Here is a 7,043-nt window from a genome sequence, read left to right as displayed (position 1 = left end):
CTGCGAAGAACTTGAAATCATTTAATTTAAATTTTAGTACAATAAAAATAAACCTTTAAATTTCTTTAAGTTGCTTGCTTAATTTATTATGCGTCAATTCAACTTAAGATTATCTCATATATAGTATGTGTTATTCATGATTTATAAAAATTAAAATTTTATACAGATTGTAATTTTGTTATAGTTATGTAAATGGACATTTCTGCTCATAATCAAGAAAAGTGCAAAATAGCTTTTGTTAATGGATACCTACTCTTATACATTTTGTCAAGGTGGTTAATATAGCTATAACTCATCAAACAAGATCTATGTTTATATCGTATATACATAGCATGTCAGCTTAGTATGATTTGAAATCCTATGCGATTCTCAAGGAAGTTATTATGGGTATCATTATCCAGCTATAGATTTTTTTTCCAATGGAAATTCTAGAAATATAAAGGACTTTAAAGAATTGTTTAAGAAAAAAGGACACATTTTATGGTAGATACATTACGATTAGTTGAAGCGAATATTCACACCTATAGTTACAAACACCTTCTCTTGTATATATTATGTATAAGATATATTGGCTGTGTTAAGCTTAATTATATTGTAACGTCATTGTGTAAATATGTTATGTTATTTTAATGTTTTTCCCAGCCAATTATATTTCTCAATTTTGTTGAATCGTCATTTATAAATTCAATAAATGACATAAGCACAATTCAATTTGTGTTGTTTCTTTCCTTAATAATGCTTGTATTTTAATTCAATGTACTAGAGCTTAAAATGGCATCATTCCCAATGATTGTGTGTATACATTCTGTAAACGTCGTGACATTATGTCTGTATTTGCGTTAAGCAACGTGCGTAACTGTTCCACAAGATAATATCCGAAATAGATTACTTGAGGCAAATTATGAATACTTTACCATATATTATAATGATTTAGACAACATCTTAGTTACTGTACCTTTATTTGTATCATATGTCTAAGAAAATATTTTTTTTAGCGGATAAGGTGGACAAAACTTGCGTCTCAGTTTTTAGTGAATTGATATGGTACGATTTTTGAGAGTAAGAATAACCAACATGTAGTACATAGTAAAATGTACTTAAATTCATAATTGATTTTAATACATAGATTTGCATTCTACAAACAACTTTTACTCTCTTAAAACGCGAGTAAAACAATTATTTCCTTATCAAAGTCGCCAAGCTGTTAATATCCTTAACAGTGATAAAACCTTATATTTCTTTACACTGAAAATGTAATTTATATAAATTAAAACGCAAGTAGGAACATGTCATATTATTTGTAGCATATATCGACAATTTATTTAAAAATTAAGATGTTTGTGCTAATTTATCGCCTGGTGTCTGTATTACCTCGTCGCTATCGTATTATAAAGCATTCATCGAATTGGAAAATCAGTTCAATATGCATTACAAATACAGAACCCGAAGAACCAGAAAATGACGAAAGCCATACCTATCTTTCGGAAAGCATCGGATGAAGGAAAACTGAAACGAAAAATTATTATTAAAAATTTAACAAATCTAATCTATATATAACAAAACATGTCAGTTATATGCTGTTCTAATTTAAATAAATTGGGTGGGTGGAAAGGCAATACTAGAATGATATCTTTCTACCAATGAAAAGCCTCGAATGGCATAGACCACACTGAGTTATGCTTTTATACACAGCACGAGAAAACGAGCATTTTCCCGCCAATATACATACGCTGTATGAATATCCTAAACCTAAGCAGACGACAGTTTGCCGTCTTTGAAACGGAAATAATTATATTTACTCCCTTAAAACGCTAGTAAAATAATTATTTTCTTATCAAAGTCGTCAAACTGTAAATATAGTTAACAGTAATAAGACCTTATAAATTCTTTTCACTTAATATATAATTAATATAAAACAAAAAACAAGTAGAAATATCGAAAAAAATAAAGAACTAAATGATTAATATTTTGAAAATTCGTTAGAAATAAAATTTGAAAACACTTATGGAAACAGCTGCGAATAATAAAAGGCAGGCATTCGCGTAAATTACAATTAAATCCCAGTGTATCATGTATACCTAATTTTGCAAACCTGGAAAATCTTATTCTGCAGCATAGATATGATTAAATAGTACGTTTTTCTCGATAAGAGCATAAAGCGTATGCATTTAGTCCATTGTGAATCAAAATATCATAATATCCGTGAAATTTGCGGCAAATTGATTGCCTTAAAAACGCAGCCTACGGCCGCCATAGAATTCAACAGCCTACGGCCGCCATAAATTAATTCCACAGAAATATAACAGCCTATGGCCGACAGAAGTATGGCAGCCTACGGCCGCTAGAAAATTACAGCCTACGACCGCCAAATTATAACTGCAATCCAATTCCATAACCGTCATCGAGTTCGCCACTTGTCAACAGACCTAAACGAATGTAAACTACACTGTGTTTGATCGAAGCCAAGAGACGTTAAATTCAATTTAGGTGTATGCAGGAATAAGAAAAAGGTTTATCAATATTTTTTAATCCATATGAGTAGGACCTTTTGTCAAAATAAATCTGTCTGAAAATGAATTCGTTTGGATCTGGTTGAATATAAGCTTAACTAATGTAATTTTCTAATAATCTTACAAGCAAGTTCCGGTCCGAGCAATGAATACAGTATTTCCATCACTCAGAACAACCTTTTTTGTCTACATAAATTTCACAGTAACAATTACAAATAAAAAAATAGCATTCCTTATATTCACTTATACGAACAAAGCCTGCAAAAGATAATACAAACATTCAACAGTTTCTCAAATCCCCTGAAGAACTGTCCTCAAAAGCATGTTTATTAATAAAAGTCTTAAGAATATTTACTATAAAAGGCTAGTTTTTACTACTTGGTTTAGAAATCTTTCTTATAAAACCATCAAGGCACAATTTGAACCTATTATTGCTACATGGAATAACACAATATGAAACAATATGAGCCCAATTAATAGCATAAAAATCAGATTCAGCTTAGAACAAATGCAAATCGGTGATTTTCTAACTAAATCGGCCGGCACATGAGAAGCCGGTAAAATTCAAACTGTAAAACCTTACACCATTGACAAAACATAATTCTTGTTTATTGATATTTCTTTTCCTAGTAAACACATTTCCTTAAGTTCTGAGAACAGTCCAAGAGAAGATAACTCTGCTTACTCTTTAGCCTCTTGCCAAGCTTTAGTTTTAAACATTGCTTTAAACGGTAACATATATTTAAATAATAAAACGATCTTTATCTTTTCAAATATAAAACAATATTCAAAATCAATATAGAAAATCAAATCAAAATGCAATGTATAAAATTCTGAATATAGAAAAAAAAATCTTAAAAGTGAATAAAATATTATTTTCCCACGGTGTAACTAGGGAATCTCAAAGTTATGTTTAAACAGAAAATTTACACACCAAAAAATGTTTTTACATAAAAATATTTTTTTAACACTGGATAAACGATAAAATTATGAATACACTGTTTATTTTTTACAATTTAAACGAATAATCCTAACTTTACTAGACAATCTTTCTGAACCAAATATAGATCCTTTATACTGGCCATATACATCATATAAATCTTAAAAGGTTTCTTAAATGTTAATACTCCTAATATGTAAGGCGCAAAAACAGTAGCATCTGCAAATAAGAGCGGGAAAGGGGGCTGGACGGCCAATATGGAGCAACAACAGTACCCATATCTTTACAAAACAGCAAAAACTTCAAAGCTTTCCACAACAAAAAATGAGATGAACCAACAATTATTTTCACCATCCCGATGAACCGATAATGCATCTACTGCTTCTGTATCTTGGGTCCAAAATAATGGGTAAAATGAACGCTACGTACTTAAAACAATGGAATGATAAGAGATTGTGATTGTTTAGAAGGTCTACTTCACGGCAATAGAAGGCTCAAGAATTAGCTACCGGAAAGAAATTGATAGCAAAGGCATAAAATTGTCGCATTTTGGTTTGGCAATTAGTTTTCTATGTAAAAAATAAGTCTTAGAAGTTTAGTTAAAGCCTCCATATTCTACAGGCAATTGTCTTAACACATTTTGCCTGATTCCGTTGAAAATTCGTTTTTGTACAACATCGGAGGGTCCACTTAGTACAAAATTAGTAACAAAGGTCTAAACCAAATACCATGACTTTGAGATCTCCGCATGGTCTGCACATTTTTTGTGGCTGGCGTTTTGTTCTTTCTTTGCACAAAATGAGAACGAAAGGCCTGAGTTAAACAATATGTCCGTGAAAATTCCGCATGGCATTGTCATTTTTAGACCGGCGGTTTGTTCTTTCTATATATGAATTTTCGTAAAAAAAAAACACCATATCCTAGAGCCTATCATTCAAACGCCATTAGTCCGATCCCGTGCAAATTCGTTTTTATGAGAGTTTTTTTTGTACAAAATGAGTACAAAAGCCCAGATCGAAATAATATCTCCTGGAGATTTCCGCGTGGCATGGCAATTTATGTGAACGACAATTTGTTCTTTGTCTATGTAAAATGTATTAAAATCACCATAATCTAGAGCCTGAGGTTAAAACAACATTAGTCTGATTCCGTTGCAAATTCATGTTGGTACAACTTTAGAGGGTCCTCTATGCACAATATGAGTATAAAAGCCCTAGCACTAAAACTTTGTCCGGGAGATTTCCGCGTGGCATGAGCATTTTTGTGTCGGCGATTTGCATTTTTCGATATAATTGTGGATTAAATAAACAACTGTAAAGACAAAACCCGCTTGAAACTGTATTTTACATTATTGTGATCAATCACAACTTTATAACAATGTTACTTAGCGGTTTGTGTCAAATACACGCTGTAGAGCAGGTTCATACCAGAATGGACGTCTAGCATAGTTAGCCATAATAAATGATTGTAAAATGAATGCTACGTACTTAAAAAAATGGAACAATAAGAGATAGTTTAGAAGGTCTTAATCACAGCAAAAGAAGACTCAAGTATAAGCTACCGCCAGAAAATTAATAGCAAAAGGCCCGCATATAATTGTCATTTTTTTGGACTGGCAATTAATTCTCTATGCAAAAAGTCTAAGAAATTAAGTTAAGCGTCCATATTCTACAGCTAATCGTTTTAACAGAATTTGTCTGATTACCGAAAGATTTGTAAAGTCAAAATTCCTGAAACTGTATTGTACATTTTTTTGATCAATCACAACTTTATAAGAATGTTACCTAGCGGTTTGTGTCAAAAACGCGCTTTAGAGCAGGTTCATACAGGAATGGACGTCTAGTATAGTTAGCCATTGTAAAATGAACGCTTCATACTTAAAAAGACTGGAATGATAAAGCGATTGTGATGGTTTGGAAGGTCTACTTCACAGCAATAGAATGTTCAAAAATTATTTACCTCAAGATACTTGATAGCAAGAGGCTCACATGAAAATTTCGTTTTTTGGACTGGCAATTAGTTTTCTATGTAAAAAACGTCTAAAAATTTTAGAAAAAGCCTCGATATTCTACAGCCAATCGTTTAATCTAATATGTCTGATTCCGTTGCAAATTCGTTTTTGTACAACCTCGGAGGATTTTCTTTGTACAAAATTATTATCAAAGCTGTAAACCAAATACTATGACTGTGAGATTTCCGCATAGTATGCTCATTTTTTTGGCTGGCGTTTTGTTCTTCCTCTATATAAAATGCATACTTTTTCTTAAAATACACCATATTCTATAGTCAACCGTTAAAACATGTTTTGTGTAATTCCAATGACGATTCGTATTTGTACAACTTTGGAGGTTCTTCTTTGCACAAACTGAGAACCAAAGACCTGTCATGAACAAAATGTCCGTTAGATTTCCGCATGGCATGGTCATTTTTGGACCGGCGGTTTGTTCATATCATGACTTTTGTATATTTGTCTTGTGCTTTGGGATCATTGATGCCAGCACTATGAAGTGTTGAGAATTGCCGCTCAATTTCCCCGTACTTCACTTCAGTGTTGTTATATTTTCTGGTCCTTCGGGATCATTGATGCCAACACTATAAAGTGTTGAGACTGCAATTCTTATGTTATTTTGTTTTGATTAATGCTTCCGAGGGATCACTTTGTTTCCAGAATCTTGACCTAAATGCTTCGGACCTAGATAATGTGCATGCCATATTACTCAAACGTGTTTCATATGTATACACAATTATTTTAATATCCTTAAAAAAGTGACACCGTACAGACAGACGAACAGTGGAACGGGTAAAAGGATGAATGGATGAAAGGGCAGAAATATAAACCTTTAATTTTGTGGGGCATAAACGTGACATTGATCACAATAACATTTTACTGTATAAGGGAATCAACATTGTCGTTCTAGTCAAGAGTCCACGTTCTAGCACAGTGAGTACGGAATGTTCTTCAATGCAACTGCTTATTTAGTACATTTATTATACTTTTTATTTACATTTATTTTGATATCACTGTCATTATAATGATTTGATCATTATTTTTATTATTTTTATAGTTATCATCAACATATTTTTCGTCATTATTTTTATCATTATTTTTTATTATTATTATCGTCATTCTTACAATATTACAATTATAAAGCAATGCCTGATATTCCAAGAAACAGATGTCTGTATATCCTAAGTTAACAGTGACATTTAATAGAAGTAAAAACGTGAACCAATCAACCGACATTTAATGACGGACATTTAGCAAAACTCAGTTTCAGAATATGTTGTCTGGCGTGTATTTGTGTTAGTCAATCTCAAACCAGTGGATATAAAAATTAAGGTGACCAAACAAACACAAAGCACAATTTTCAATTCAAATATTGTAAATAATTTTTTTTTTATTGAATATATAATTTTTTATCAAATTGTTTTGTGTTATAAGAGAAATGTGTCTTTATTACATTTATAATAAAGCTAACCGGGAAATTTTTTCAACAACGGCTATTTTCCTTCAAAACATCTTTTGAAATTTTTAATGAATTTTTAATTTTTTTAAAAATTGAAAAATGCATGTTTACACCGATTGGCATTTT

This window comes from Ruditapes philippinarum, unplaced genomic scaffold, assembly GCF_026571515.1.
Source record: "Ruditapes philippinarum isolate M1 unplaced genomic scaffold, ASM2657151v2 ctg3885_1_1_1_1, whole genome shotgun sequence".
Classification (NCBI taxonomy): Eukaryota; Metazoa; Mollusca; class Bivalvia; order Venerida; family Veneridae; genus Ruditapes; species Ruditapes philippinarum.
Note: the sequence above shows the minus strand (reverse complement) of the source record.